Source organism: Poecile atricapillus, chromosome 14, assembly GCF_030490865.1.
Source record: "Poecile atricapillus isolate bPoeAtr1 chromosome 14, bPoeAtr1.hap1, whole genome shotgun sequence".
NCBI lineage: Eukaryota > Metazoa > Chordata > Aves > Passeriformes > Paridae > Poecile > Poecile atricapillus.
Window position 1 is genome coordinate 5642437 of NC_081262.1, and position 16603 is coordinate 5659039.

Consider the following 16603-nt stretch of genomic DNA (forward strand, 5'->3'; position numbering starts at 1 on the left):
TTTCCCATGGTTTTTGATAAGAGTGTGGAGATTTGTTTTCTTTTTAGCCTTAAAAACTATTTCCTAGCAAGGGATGTAGCTTGAATTGGCACTTTGTCTTTCTCCTGTGCCTTTTGTGAGTGCGTTTTGGATCAATGTTTGTAAGCTCACGCTTACTCTCGGCCTGACTTGGAGAGAAACAAATTCCTCCACTCCCATCAAAGCTGAGTGCCTGTAAATCAGTACAGAGGTGCCTGACAGCAGCAATAAGTGCTGGATACTGGAATGCAAAGGTTACTCCTCCTGACTACTAATGCATCAGGTCATCCCTGCCACAGCTCCTCGCGGTGTGCCACGTGCATCTGTGACAGGCATTTGATCCTGCTGCCTGCATCCTGACAGCAGAGCCATTCCCAAACTCCATCCACAGCCTCCAGATCCTCCCAGAGCAGATGGGAGACACAGGCAGAGGCTAAAACATGTATTGGTAATACAAGGGAACAAATCTGTGAGAAATCCTGCATCCACAGATGCAAGGTTGTCATTAGGACATTGAAAACAAGAAATACATGAAGATTGCTAGGTAGTATCTCTGCTATTTCTTTGAGGAGAATTTTAAAGCAGATACACATGATTTATACAAACCTTGAGGGTTATCTGGCTGTTTATTGGTTACAGCAAGCTGGGTTTATTTCTTGTATATTCTGAGTGACACAGGATAACAGCAATGAATAACATCCATTAGATTTGATACGGGAGGGAACTGTGGTACCCAGGGAATTCACAGGCACAAGCTTCTGCTGAAACACTTGAGCAGACTGACTGAGCCCTCCAGCTTTAGGCATCACCCGTGGCTCCAGGCAGCTTGGCTCAGCCTCTGGAGATCCCAGCAGGAATGAGTTCATGGGGATCAGCTCCGTGTGCAAGTGGGCTGCTAAAGCAGCACCTACAGAACCTGGTATCCCTTCAAATCCATGACTTGGAATTAAAATAGACAAAATAAGAGACTGCAAGCTTTGGATGCTTCTAGGTGGAAGTTTATTATGAATGATGTAGTTTTCACATCACTGGTTCACAGATTGTAATTGTCATGGTGTGGTTTTGTTGGGTTTTTTTTTCCCACAGAGGGTGTTCATGTATAATCAGAACAAATTATCTGAGCAGATCTAGAAATTCAGAAGGTGCTTATCAGTCTTTTACCCTCTCTTCCTTTCATCATACACTCATGACTGTAAGTCCTAATAATTATTTTTTATACAGCATTTGCTCCAAATTTTGCAGCCTTTAGTAAGCTTTAATGAAATTAGCTGAGTGATCCCTCCATGGGACAAGTAAGGATATGCAATTTCCGCCTTGCATACAGCCTAGAAGTTAGATATTGAATGTTGTAAGAGCTTGTATCAGCTTGTATCAGTGGCACTCAGGCTGTATGAGCCTCAGCTCTGGTGTCAGCCCTGAGCCCACTTTGGGAGTGGATGTGCAGTGAATCTGTGGTGAAAGCCTTCTGCCAGATTGGGTTTGGGAGCTGGGATCTCATTTTAGTGTTGGTCACCTTTGCATGTTCACTCCTCTGGTTTCATTTAACATCACGCACATCATTAGTCTGACCAGGCTGGAATTAGGTTTGGTTTGTTTTCTTTTTCCTTTCCATTAATTTTTATGACAGTGGCATTCATGCATTCTGCCCTAGGGAGAAAAGGAAAATAAAAATTTGATGAAACTATGGAGACTCCATGTGTGCTTTAAACAAGAAAACACTATATTTATATCTGAAAAGGAAAATACCTTCAGTTAAAGGAATATCACTGCCTAAGAGTAATTAAGTTATACTAATGTTCACAGAGCCCTGTCTAACGGGCCTGTGTGTGTAGATTAACAGGTATATACAGATTTTCTCTGTGTAAAAACTAGGAAGTCAAATTCTAGTATTGGAGTGTGTGCATCCATTGCACAGACTTTATGCTTAGCATAAATAATACAAAGCATACACTTGCACACACAGAGATTTGGGCTGTTATCCCTCTTGCTCTACAGAGCCATGAAACACAGAAGAAAATTAGTAGATTTATAAAAATAAAACATAACAAGATTGCAAGAAATTCCTCCAGGAAGTTCCCTCTGGCATGAGAGGCTGAGCTGGAGTACTTCTGCAGCTCTTGGGCAGGTACTGCAGCTCACTCTGAGCTCTTGGGGCACAATTCCATTGCTGGCTCACTAATTTAAACTCAGAGGGAGAGTTCAGATGCAACAACAAACACTGACCAGAGCATTTCTGAATGTGAGCTCTTCCAGAGGAATTGATATTCCTGGTCTTCCCAGGAGCTGAAGCCTTTGCAGGGGCTGGTCTCATCTGTGGCATTTGGGTTTTGTGCTGGTTGCACACCTTCAAAGCACAAATGGTTCTGTAAGACAGATACATCTGTGTGATGAGCTGAAGAGTCCCATGAAGCTGAAATCATTCCCCACTCAAGCAGGGGAAAATTGAGGGAGCTTCTCAGTTTTCTGAGTTGTGTTTGGTTCTTTCCAGTAAAAACTAAAGTTAGAAGCTTACTTCTAAATTAACATTTCTGTCTCTGCTTAATCTGCTCTCTCATCTTCCCTTCCTTAACATGATTGATTGCAGCATTCTGAAAACAGCAACAGAGCTCTTTGGCAGCTTGAGATTTTTGAATTGTGCTGTAGTGGCAGGAACAGTTGGCAAGGGTTTCTGAAAGGTTAATCCACTGAGGATTTATGGGTTTGTGTTACAGAGACTGCAAACATTATTTGTGTTGTCATGCTATAAAACTATAATCTGACATTGATGGTTATTTTGATTTTGCTTATATTTCAACGAATGGGAATTACATAATAACAATTTTCCTATGCAGATTTTGAAGTGGCTTAGAAAAGATACTGAAAGTCTCCCTGCCAGGGGAAGGAGCCAGGGAGACTCTCAAGGTCAAACAGTGAGCAGAGGGTGGAAACTGTGTGCAAGGCTTTGGCATCCATTGCACTGCTCTGTTGTGAGGCACGTTTCCAGTTTCCTCTGCCCCCCATCCCAAGCCATTTAATATAATTTTACCTGGCCAGAAAGGGAAAGACAATTCCAAAATGTTTTATTCCTTTGGTCTCTGTATATGGCTTCAGCCACCCCATTCCTAAAAGGCCTGGCATGTTTGACATGGTAGATATTACTCCCTGCATTTAAATCCCACATCTTCTCTTGCAGACCTCAAGCTTCAGGGAAGAGTCAGTGTCAGGAGCTTTTCCAGCATATTCCAATGATACTAAAAATAAACATCTTAACTGAAGGGAGTTCTTTTACACATTATTATCATTAAATCCTTTGTGATAGGGCCAGGAGCATGAGTCAGCACAAGATTGGGCATTTAGATAAATATCAAGAATGTATGGAGTAAACATAACTTCAGAGGAATTTAAATGTCCAAGATGCTCTTGACAGTGACTGTAAACCAGTGACCCAGAAAACATCTAACTTTATATCACAATTATTACCTTTTTAAGACATTACTGAACAAAGTAGTTGAGTGTTCTGTCTACAGTGTGTCAGACAGAGAAAGGGTTCCAAAAATAAGTGCGAGGTCAGAGAGAACAAATGAAAATGAGAGAGTCTGGGCAGAAAATTATTTTCTTTGATAATAAAGAAATTCCCTTCAAACTTTGTTCTGAAGTCTGGGCTGGTTTGTATTTAGTTTGAATCAGTTTGCTTGTCTCTAATTAAGAGCATTACTTGTCTGTAAGTCCAGTGGGAATGTTTTTGCAATCTGTGCTCAAAATTTAAGTTGAACAGTTTACCTCTGGGAAGAAGGAGGGCAAACACAAAACTCAACAAACCTGATACACAGATAATAAGAGAAACATGCAAGAAAACAGAATTAAAATTTGGTGGTTTAATATCAGTAAGAAGGTTCTGGTCATTTTGTAGAAAGCCAAATGTTGTGAGCTCAGTTTCTGACCATAGTGCTGCCTGTGAGGGACCAGCTCACAGCTGTGCAGAATAATGGTGAGGAACTCACCTGAGCTCGTTTAGATTTCACTGCCTTTCCTCTTGAAAAGCAAATATCTGTGAGCAGACACGCACCTCTGAGAGACTGACTTCCTTCAGTCTTCCCTGCGAGGCCACGAGGCCATGCTGCCTTCAACAACATAGTTTTGTTGCTGTTAGGTTTCTTTCTAAGTCAAACTCTCTCAGAACAGTGATCTTCAAATTAGCTTTGATACTGGAATCTAATATTAGTGTGTCAGAGCTTAGTAGGTGTGATCTGGAGCTATGAATGGGATACCTGTTCCAGATGTTTCATCTCTATAAGGCTAAACACTATAATCTTCTATATTCAGCTGGGAAATGTTGGATACTTGCTTTGCTTTTGACATAATGTGCTCTTTCCCAGCAAGGCCAAGGGGTTTAGGTCTCATCTGTTCATCACATTCTATCCCTTGAGTATCAGGGAAAACATACATTGATTTCTTCCCCCATACTCCAGAAACAAAGTGATTATTGTCTTGTTAAAAGTGGACATGAGAAGGAACTGTGACAACAGGGAAATTTTTGTAGCATTAACCCTGTTAAAGAAAACAAAAAAGAGTTTTACTAGAAACCAGTGGGGGGGCTGAAAAAGAGTTGGGCAAGAAGTCCATTTCCTTCTTGGCTCTGAGAAAGGAGCTAAAATAACAATATTTGGAAAACAGTCGCTATTAGCACTTGGATATTTGACGGTTACCACAGAAATTCCATATTCTTAGCATATGGGACAATTGCAGCCTACTGGGTTGATATGTTGGCAAACATTGACTTCCTAATGGCAACTGCTGTGCAAGTGACAAAAATGCCTCTGTGCCTTCTGGTGTGAGGAAACTGTTGAAGCAACAGACTCTTGGCATGGTTCAATGTGCAGTAGGAGCCACTCCTGCACTCTCAGCTATGAGAAATATCTGGAATATCTGCCAGCAGGGGGGAACTCGTGGTGTCCTCAGCAGGGAACAACATGACCTCAGTCAGGGCACATGTGTGGATTCCATCCACAACAACCTCTGCACGTGTCACTGATCTGCAAGCGCAAAGTGGTGCCAGTTTGCATTGCAGTGTTGGAACCATCAGCCTCTCCCTCATTTCTGAGACATGTCTGTTCTTCAAGGTCTCTTGAGCCTTGGCTAATCTTTCTGTCCAGCTTGTCTCAGGAACTTTGGATTTCATGGCCATGGCATTTTCTGTAGGTTTATTTTCACCCTGGCCTCTTAAGGGAGAGAAATGAGAAGTGATATTCTCATTTTTCAGATGGAGATCAGAAGCATAAAAAGACCTGATGGTCTTGTCAGAGCTCCTGCAGGAAAACCACAGCAAAGTAGGTCCAAGTTTCATAAGCTGTTACCTATTCCAGGATTCTGGTCTGCCTTCAGTGTTTCCTTCCACCTTCCTCTTCTCACTTCCTCTACACTCAGCTGATGTTCCAAATTATATTTGCTCTGTTCCATCCCCCTATATCGAACTAAAAGATATTGTGGATTGCCAAATGTCACTCTCCTTTTTCCAGCTACCCTCAGGAAATTGTCCTAGAACCTGATATGGCTTTAAATATTTCATACCTGAAAATCACGAGACCTGTATAACACTCAAATAAGAAAGCTGCTTGATTCTTAATTTTTCATTAATGTACATATAAGAAAAAATAAAAGGATCCAGATGTGTTAATAGAAAAGATAGATATCATTTGTAAAGTGATGGTACTCTCAAGTTGAGATAATTAGTCCAAAGGAGTCATTTCATATCTGTAAACACAAAGGGCCATGCTAGTTATCTGGAAATAGGTTTGAATGTTTATAAAAAGTAGCTTGAACTTTCTAGTTTGGTTATAAGATACACATTGCCCTCTAGTTCTTATTCATGGTAGTATTGTCCCTTTAGAAGTGAAATTCTAACAGCTACAGCCATGGCAAAATCTGTGGAGTCAAATCATATTATTGGATAGCAGTTATTTAAAGGTCATTTATTTTGATTTAGTTGAAATTATTTTGAGAGGCTGGATGCATCAATTATAAATTGGAAGCTACAATAACCCTCCTCTAGATTTAAAACTCAGGTAGGCTGAACTCTTGACCTCATTGTTTCCTGCCTCTGTATAGCTCAGAGACGCTTGCAACTTAAATTGAAATTGCCCTTCTACATAATTAACTTCTGTCTGCAAAAATTTTGCACCTTTGTAGGGAAGTTCAGTAGCAGAGCTTTAATGTCATGTTGTGGTTTAATCTCAGAGAAGCAATTACTGTTGCTTGGTTACTAGTGCCATTGCTAGCTCATTTTTAAACCAAAATCCAAGCTAATAGCACATAGTTTCAGGTTTAAGCCTTAATAGAAGGTGCAAGTGAGGGTTAAGTCTGATTTATATCTTTGAACTTTTTTTATCAGAGTCTGGTGTTTCTCTCTTTCTGTACAAGTATAGGAAATATTTTTCAGTGGGCTGAAATTTTGGTATTTTTTTCCTGATGCATTTTTGTAAGTTCTAGGAGATTTTTGTCAGTGGGATGAAGTGCTGATAACTACAAGGATTCCAGAGCTGGCCAGAAGCCTGACAGGTCTAATTCAAACAAAAATTAAACTTAAAGGTTATGAAAACACATGAAAGAAAGTCCATGGAAACACAGCTGATAACATCATGGCAGAAAGCAATGTTTTCAGTGTCCTGCCCTAGCAATGGGAACTGGCTCTGTTTTGGCAGACAAATTTAACAGAGCAGACTCTTTCTAATGGGGGTTCAGTAACAGGGACAGAGGATCTGCTGGACTTGGTTTGGAACAAAGGCAGCATCCCATTGTTTTCACTGGAAATGTTGGCAAAGGATTATGCTAAATAATGTAATAGTATTAAGGAGCTAACGTGAATTTCTTGGCTTGAAGGGTCACCTTAAAAGCTTCATATTTGTTCTTGCATTAATCAGATGGATGTCGGGGTAGACAATGTGTATTTGATTCCAGTGTTATTTTTTGTATTCATTTTGAATAGAAGCATTCAGAAATCTTCACCTGAGAGCTGATCAGCAGACAGACATGGTGGGAAACTGATACTGCTGGGTTTGAGAGGAGCATGAAATTGAGGTAGACTACCCCAGTCACTCCAAACCCTTTTTCATTAATTCATCTTCAACACATATTTCATGTCCAGGAGTCTCTCCCTACTTGTCAGTCTTCCCTCATGGAAATGAAGAGCTTAACTGGGGCTTTCCTCTTTTGCTGGTTGTAAGTCTCTCTGACTTCAGGTAGAAAACTCATGAATGCTGCAGATTTATACCCAAAGTCATTCCAGTATTCTGAAGCTGCAAATTATACCTCACTTCAGAACCTCTCCCCTTTCACAGGAGACAATTTTAATACCAGGGCGACAGGGTATTTCTCTCATGAATAAGGATAGAATAAGACTGTCAGTAAACTAAAGAAAAACACAAGCTCTGAGCATGGTGCATGTGATGGACAAAGCTGGAAAACAGAGCAAATTCAGGCTTATTGCTGAAACTGAAGATGAATTACATCTACACCCTGCCATCCTAAAAAGAATCTCACTTAAAGCTCAAATGCTAACCATTATATTTTTCTCCTCCTATAGATTTTTTTTCTTCCCAGTTGCAGTTATCAAGATATTTAAATTCTTGCATGGACTTGCAGATCCTTGTAAACAATGCACTTTTATTTTGCTTAATGTTTTAATGTTATACATTTTCTACTTTCTTGTTCCTTCAAACACTGGCTTTGAGAGTGTAAAGCTGGGACTCCAGTAAGGTTACACAGAAAATCATGCATTTCTGATATCCATGTGATGATCAGAAGCTTCTTGCATATGGGCTTACATGTAACCAGGTACTCATAATTCATATTGTAGGTGAAAAAGGTGGACTGATAAGACAGTTTCCTTGCAGAAAGTCTGTGCATACAGTTGGCTGTCTTAATTGTCTAGAAATATGCTGTCCTTAAAGAGCACTGCATTGAAAATGCTCTGAAAGAATAATTTGGAAAATGGAAGGACATAGGGTTGAGTAAGTGGCCTGGAGCTCTCCTTTAGGAGGCCTCCCTGTCTCAGGATGTGAGTTTGTGTTTGGAGCAGTGATCATTGTTTTCCTGCAATCCATACAAATGAGCTTTACTTCGGGTCTGTGCAATTCAAATAGAAAATAAGACCTGCTGTCATGGTGGGGAAACACACAAAAGTTATAGCCTTAAAATGAAACTTGGATGTGCAAAAAGCAGCTGGAAAGCCTTTTGGAGCAAGTGAAGTGCTGGGGTCTGCTGGGGCCCCATCCCCTCAGGATGAGCAGACTTTGGAAATGGGGAGGCAGCAGCTGCAGCCTGGGGTCTGGGCTGCAGCACCCCCCTCCCAGCTCTGGCAATGAACATTTACTCCTGTTTTACACCCCTCGACCCCCCCAGCCAGCTGACTGATGATTTAAACTTGGCGTGTGAAGCACCCAGATGTCCAGCTCCAGGAGGAGATTCTTCAGTAGAATCATCTCCTTGACAACTCATTTTTCTTTGTCTCTTTCTTGGCTTCATAGCAGGGACCCGCCTGCGTGTCTGGTGTGGGGTTTGACTGCTGCAACTCTGCTTGATCCTCCTTGATGTATTTTATTTTCCCTTAAGCTTATTAGAGGTGCTATTGCCTACAGTATAGGTCTTGGGGAGGAAAGAGTGGCTTGTGAATCATATATCTGAAATGAGGAGAAAGATCTTTCTGGAACAAATTTCTGGGGTTTTTAATGTGAGTATCAATAGAAACAGCTATACTGCCATTCATGCAGTAGGTGAAATGTGGGAAAGTGTCCTTAGTATCCCTGTGTATATAAGACAGGAGCTTTATAACACTGCAACAGCAGGTAATGGACAGGAGCAAATACATCCAGGTGAGCAAAGGGTCCAGTTACAGTGCCCTGCACAGGAGGACCTGGGCTGGTGATATGAGGTCAGGCAAGCTGAAGTAGAGGTACCTACTTTACTCTTTGAGGTGGGTGCCTGGTACCTTCCAAAGCAGTGTAAAAGCTGCATTTTGCCTCAAACTGTTCACCCAAAGCTACTAATTGCATTTAGAAATTGTCAGGTGGCATTGTATACTGATGGTTGACAAATTATCTCTCATTCTGCTCTCCTCAGTAACTGTACTTTTGATCTTCATTCTTTGTTACAGAACACGATCTGCATATTTGTCCCTCCTGTGCACTCCTTGTGTGACAGTCCTCCCTTACTCTGCCAGTGGCTGAGAGCATTCTGGGTCCCATGGCCTTGATGGGACAGTGCATTCATTACTGTGCAGCAGTGATAAGCTGTGTTTTGGTGCTAGTAGGGGTTTATCTAGGTGTGCTTGAAATTGTAGATTCCAATGAGAGTGGCAGCCTTTTTAATGAAAGCACAGTTATTCCTTCTAAGGCACAGTGTATCCAAGAAAATAGAAGAGCACACTGAAAGCCCTGGTGCATACTTCTGCACCCTTTTATCTGTGCCCAGGAAAGGCACAGATTGGGTGGGAAGGTCAGCCTGCCCTCCAGGTCATGGCCTGCCTCTGCTGCACTGCCTTGCTCAAGCTCATCCTCCTCTGCTGCTCCTCAGATCCTCCTAAAGATGCACCGTGTACACTTTAGTGTCAGGACGGTGTGTTTAGACAGAAGGTAACCTACCAAGGGAGCTCTCACATATATTATTCCTTGTCAACACAGACACCAAGAAAGAGATTATTTACAAATCTGTGGTGTACAATTATGGTACATCCAACCTGTGATGGATTGTGCCAGTCAGACTTCTATGCTGCGTCCTTGAGACTGAACCAGCTCCTTGCCTTGCTAATCATTTTGACTGCTTGTCTCCAAGCTGAACTGATTCCGATTCTGGTGTTTTTTGAATCAGACAGCTGAATCCCCAGAAACCGTGGAGAGAATAAAAGTCTTTCTAATAGCCCTGCAATATCAAAGCAATGTAGTTTCCACACTTATAAATTGGTTGGAAGTACATGTCCCATTGGTAAAGCTGCACGCTAGCGCTTCTCTCTAGGCAGTTTTCCGAGCCTTCCCCTGCTCTCCTCACAGAGGGTGTCTCATGCTTTCAGCAGGACTTTGGGGAGTGTGAGGTTCCTGTGTAATCCTATTGAAAATGTTCTTGCACTGCCTACAATAGACAACTTTGCTGTGCCACCACCATGTGTAATTCAGCTGGTGAGCCCTCAGCAGCCCTGGAGCGTGTCCTGAGCAGGCTGTGTGCCTTGTGCTGCTGTGGGGGCACCTGGCACCTCTCTTTTGGGAAGTGCAGTTCTGCGGGGCCCTGAGGAATTACAGAGTCCTGTGGAAACAAACAAGTTTCTCCTGGCACCAGCAGAAAGCAGATGTTAACCTGATCAATTATCAATGAGGCAGAAGGACAATATGCAAATTTTAATAGACTACTAGCAGCATCTTGTATGTGGTGAAAAATAGAAAAGGAGAGGGAGCTTTGGTAGATGAAACAGAAATAAAAAATATACAGGCATATGAAGCTCTCAGTATTCCAGGATATATTTCTGCAAAACAGCAAATGAGCCACAATTCACTATTAAAACTGAAATGCTGGCTTTACTCAGCCCACTAATTGCCCATGAAAATTCAGGTCTGGTATTTGACACATTAATTACTCAAAAAACATTTACACTAGGGTTTGCAGAAAGGAACAAAGAGAAAATGTAACTGAGAAAATAAAATGCTGGAAAGTGAGGGGAGGAGGATTTTAAGACAAGTCTTTTGATGCATTAATCACACGATATTCTCTGGGGCCAAGTGCTAAGCGCTGCAACACGTGGAATTGAGCAAATGCCCATTAGCTGGACCAAAAGAGAGTGAGGAATGGCAGCTACCCAGCAAGCATGGTCAGTGCTACCATGCTCAAGGGTTTGTGAGAAGCACAGGGAAGTGTGGAGACCTTCAGGAGGTTTCCACACAGCCTCTGCATTTCTCTAGGGATGCAAGGAACAGCTGATGTCACAGCACTGTTCCCACCAGCTGTCCCTGACTGTCCTCTGCAGGGCTGTGCCTTGGAAATACTGACTTTCTAAATGTAATCACTGCTATCAGGGCATTGCTGGCAACAGACTTCTCACCACTTCCTGACTCTGAGATCCCAGGCACCAGTGGAGAAACTGGGTGGTAAATCTAGAAGAGAGGAAGGGAACATGAATGATGTGCTGGTGATTACACCTCATTACAAAACCAATGCCATTTACATAGGAGTAAATAAGAGCTTAGGGGAAACTTGGTCTTTATGAAGCCTCTGAGGAATAAAAATGAATATTTTTTTCTCTCCCAGGTTCTATTGATTGCGGTGTAAAGAGTATTTATATTGTGTGCCAGAAAGGAGGGAGGGAGGTTTGTTGCTGTGAGGAGAATTAAGGCGTGAGTTACTATTGAAATTAGTACTCTTTATCGACTCAATCCAGTCATCTCCAACCATTACAGTTTCACAGAAATGTTAAACTGCTTTAAAACTTTCATTTCCCCTTTAAAACTAAATTACTTTTGTGTTTTCTCTAGCAGTAGTGCCACCATAAGGCAGGCAAGTTACAGTAGAGCAAACATATAAACAACAATCAAGGCATAATTACTAAATGGGAATCACACTTTCTAATGCTGCTTCTCCCAGCCCAGCTCTGTGTGTACTGTAATGGAAACTCTCTCCTGCTATTTGCAATCGAGTTCTTCAAGCAGATGTCGGATATGCTTGAGCAGTTTGGGATTGTCTGGTTCACTGGTTATGCAGTTCAATGCAAAGCTCTTTTACTTTTTCTCTTAAATTAAGAAAAATCCTTTTCAAGGATAGATGGGAAACTCTGAATAAAATAATGAAACATGTGAATATTCCTTCTATTATCTGTAGCTTTTACTGAAAATTGAAATCTTATTTTAGATTGCAAGATTCACTTTTCTTATTTTCCTGCTATTACCTGATGTTTCTGTCTCAGTCATGAGCATTAATCTAAATTATGATATGCTTTCTATGGAATGAAACAACCAAATTCACCTTGGGCAAGGAAGACTCCTAATCCTAAGTGATCCCCTAAACTCTGCTATACAAAATATGAATTTTGCTTCAGTTTCACATAGCTTTTCAAAATCTGTGGTGCATATCCCATTAGAGCATAGCTTCTGAACTTTTCAAGATTTATTCATCACAAATCACCCTGTTCCTGTTCATCTTTTGATATTTGTCCTTCGAAAGAATTCATGCTGTGCAAGTTTGAAAACTCAGAAAACTGAAGTAAAGAGTCACAAATCACATGGGCTTTCAGGTACCTCTAGATACTACAGCCTCACAGAGCTTCTCTCTAGACAGAGTTTGGGTTAAACTTGGATTGCACAATTCAAAAATTACCATTGCTGTAAAATATTAAACTGCATACTTTTAGTCTCATTTACTTCTATTGTTATGGGGCTTAAAGCCCTAATCAAACACCAGCACACCATTTGGCAAGGCATTGCACATTAAAAGGGGGAAAAATATTCCTCTTCTCAAAGAACTTCAAATTAACATCTCAATGGAGAGATAGAGAGCAAGAAAAAAATCTGGGTAGTAGGAGAGATGCAGTGGTATCAGGACACCAGCAGGCTACAGGGGGACTTTTGTGCTTTGTGTGCTTGCTCCTCATTCTAAGGGATTTTTGGAAATATGCTTGGTGAATGGTTGGAAGGCGACAGACCTGGTGCTAAACTTTCTTGGGTAGGAGCTGACATGTTTAGAAATAACAGCTTCAGTATTGGTGACAGCAGCAAGCATCAACCACGACACCTTTCCAGGCTTTGTTAGATGGAATTGTGCTGATGCAGGGCTGACATGGTTTGGCCAAATCTCCAACACCAGTTGTAGAGGTTTAACATGGTTTAATAAGGTCAGATTTCAGAGATTTGACTCCTGTTTTGGATGTCTTGTCCCAGGACTGGGGATGGGGCTGGGATGGAGAGCAGGGTTTGCTGCTCCTGCTGCCACTGCAGGATGAGAGGGACAGGCTCAGTGACTGCTCTGCTTCAAGCCAAAGCTCCTAATCCCTGCCCCAGCCTGTACCAGACACTGCACTTCTCTGCCCAGGGCTCAGGCTTTCCAGGGCTCTCACCCAGGCAAAATAAGCAAATTAACCATGATTATTTTGCCACCTTATTCTGCTGCCCTCCACAACTGCCTGCTCTGCCTACAGCAAGCACTGACTGCCAGCTGGAAGATTCTGAGGTCAGGAGTGCCAGTGAAGGTCTGGCATCTTCAGTGCCTGTGTGGTGTGAGCTGGATGGGTGGAGGAAAGTGTTCAAAACACTGGGAGAAATGTATTTTTGTGGACTGCCTTTCCAGGTGGGTCAAAATCTGCAGTTCTCAGCTGCCATTGCCTGTTTTTCTGGGTCTGATATGCACATATGGGATTGGGGAAAGGGGGCCATTTCTTTCCTGATCAATATGTTTCAACAGCTGGAAAGATCATTTCAGTTTTTTGGGATCACAATTGCAGACTAACAATTCCCTAAAAAAAACACCAAAAATCAGCTAAACATTGTGACCAGCTGAGCTCAGAGTTTTCAGATGCTGAGTTTCACCTCATAAAGATGGATGAAAGGAGCTGAATATCTCAGTTCTTCAATCTGTTCTTAAATCTCCATCCCAAGTGCAGTCAGATATAATCACGATGCCAATACTGGTAATTTATCATTAAAGTCACAAATAAGCACTTGACATTGATAGAGAAAAAGAATGTCAGAGCCCATCAGTGTGCCAGGCAAGAGTCCTTACGCAGAGACATTCCTCAATTAGGCATTGCAGTGGAGTAACTCAGACTTGACTTTCTCACACTTCCAGTCACAAGCACTTTCTGTGAGTGAGAGTGGAGCCCTGCACCCAGGGCGTGCTGTGTCTGTGACAGGAATGCTTTGAGCATTCAGACAGCTTCAAAATAAATTAACACTCACAGAAATCAGGAAAAGTCATCAAATCTGCCCAGAGTGGGAATATGTGCTTTGTTCAGAGACCACCCCACAGCCTCTGTTTGTCCTCTGCAGAAAGTTATTTAAAAGCCTTAACAGGACCTTCAGAAACAGTTGGGTACAACCCATGAAAAAATAATTTTCTCCTCTTTTTTTTACTTTTTTCAACTTTGACAAAATATTCTTGTTAAAACTGAGCATTGTTTCACCACTGGGAGTGAAGTGGCTGTTTCATAAGCCCTCATCTAAGAGGATCTTATGCAATAACTAAAACACATTCAAGGGCAGTAAAGGAACCCAAGGAAATGTGCAGCTGGACATGGTGAGATGTAGAGGGAGACTGCCTATAATTTATTTTGCAGTGTAATTGCTGTCTGATAGTCTCTAAGGATCCCTGTGTACTTTGATCTCTACAGAGTTGAGAGCCAAACCTAATAATGCACATATATATGCAAATAGATATAAACTTTAATGTTCAGGGGCATTGTGTCATTCACAAAATATAATGAGCCAAATTATCCTTTTCTTATAGCGTGAGGCCAAAATTCAGCAAAGCATAGCAGCACACACTTAACTTTCATACTGAAGGCAATGACACTTAGATCCATGCCTAAAGCTTTGCTGAATCAGACTGGACTTAAGCATCTGCTTACACTGAGAGGTGCACAGGAGGGAGTTGTTTATTTGGAACTTAAAATACTGTTCTACTCAGAGTAAGGGAAACTACAGTATTTCTTTTCTGTCTGGAATAGTATGGGAGAAAATCTAGTTTGTTCCCCAGACAAGCCCATTTTATACAAACATCAGAATGCTCCGTGCAGCCCCACAAAGCGTGTGCTGCTCTTTGGAGGTCTCAGACACAGGCAACAGCAAACCTGTCTTGGATGGAGGGAGCAGTGAGCAGTCATTTGAGCTGGAACAATCATCAACTCGCTCTCCTTTTTGACAACGGCAGTTCTTTTTAATTAAGCTGCAGTAGTGTCAGGGGAGCTGAGGGACAGGCAGGACACGTGCAGCAGGGCAGGCCAGCAGCTCTGTGTGAGGCAGCAGCTGAGGGAAGCCATCCCTTCCCCTCTCCCCTGGCACTGGGGACAGTGCAGCTGGAGCTGTGTGTGCCAGGCTGGCTGCAGAGTGACACACAGTGACACAGAGTGACACACAGTGACACACAGTGACAGAGCAGAGCCAGCCCAGCAGAACCAGCCCGGGCTCAGGAGGGGCTGAGGAGATGGCTCAGGAGGCCCAAAGGGGTTCTACAGCTGCCCAGGGTGGGACCAGACCCTGCTCAGAACACACAGGGGAGGAGGATCAGGAGGCAGCAAGCACCGGGAACAACTTGGAACAACTACCCAGACAAAAGTTAGAGCTTTCTCCCATATCAACAAAGGTGTGGGAGTATCCCAAACTGCTCTGTGCCCACCACCCTCTCTAGCCCTGCTTTGGGACAGCAGTCCCTTCCCACCAAAATGATTATGTGGAGAAACATTTGTTTCATAAAAACCCCACCCCTACAATCTCACATTTCCTTTAACTTCTTTAGCAGGGTTAGATCTGCTTGTGTTGCACACATTTACCACAAGTCAGCACTTTTGTCACTGTCTTTGTGTTTAAATGAAGTGTTCCGACCTGGAGCCATTTGGTGAGAGAGGAAAAGTAATTATGCACCAAGCTCTTGTCGACTGCAGATTTCCCGCTCATTTTTATGTACCTAGTGATAATCTAACTCTCATAAAATTTAAGCACTGCTGCATTGCTAGCATTTCCATTTTGCTTGGTGAATTTTTTTTGTTAATACTCTGCTACCAATTTACTTGAAAGAGAAGCCAGGGTCTCTTTTTACAGATAACATGTCTAAATTTTTCTTTTTTATGATAGCATGTCTAAATTTTGTTTTGATACTCCTAGAAACAGTAAATTGGGTGAAAAAGTCACTGGGTTTTCTTTTATAATGTTCCTCCCAAAGCAATCAGTCAGATTATTATTCATCTCCTGGCTTAAAAGTAATGTCATTCCCTGAAACTCCTTGTTCAGGCAAACTGAATTATTCCTGACAAGGATTCATCTCTGCCAGTACTGAACATCGAGCATTCATTGAAAGAATATGTAGATTTAGCTGCTTCTTTTAACATAGGCAGGGTAATGAAAGCCCATCTCACCTGTGCACTGCAGAAATCCATGAGTAATTAAGGTAACCAGCCTTGATTTGTATTTGGAAAAGCTGAGTGCTAGTGTGTGGTGCTCAGAGAAATGATCTGTAAATGAATGAATACATCGGTATTCAGCATTATTTGCTGCCATGGAGCGAAACGAAGGAGAAAACAAAAATATGGAAATGAGAAGAGCAGGTAATGTGGGAGACATGAGAAGGACAAACTCTTTCTGAGCAGCACAAGAAGAACAAGGACAATTTATTTCTATCTTCCCTCTGAAATAGATCAGATGATGTTCCATGTTAAAATAAATTCAGATTCACTTTTTAATTGAAACTTACATATACAGAAAAATTTAGAAATTTTGTGAGAAACTGGGAGATTTTCAGAAGATTTCCAAATCAAACCTATAAGATAAAGAAAAAGGGGTGATTGCACAAACTTATCCACCTTCTTTAACACAGACTCATCCTTCTCTTCTGAGACAGATTGCCACTTTATTAATTCAGGTTTAGGACT

At 41.8% G+C, this 16603-nt stretch overlaps 1 long non-coding RNA gene across 1 annotated transcript; it reads right to left on the minus strand.

The window, feature by feature from the left end:
- Positions 1-1021: 1021 nt before the first annotated feature.
- On the minus strand, positions 1022-16189 carry LOC131584661 (uncharacterized). Its single transcript, XR_009278778.1, has 3 exons — positions 16091-16189; positions 2242-2381; positions 1022-1665 (listed from the first exon to the last, which is right to left on the minus strand). It is a non-coding gene; the product is annotated as an uncharacterized LOC131584661 (long non-coding RNA).
- Positions 16190-16603: the final 414 nt, after the last annotated feature.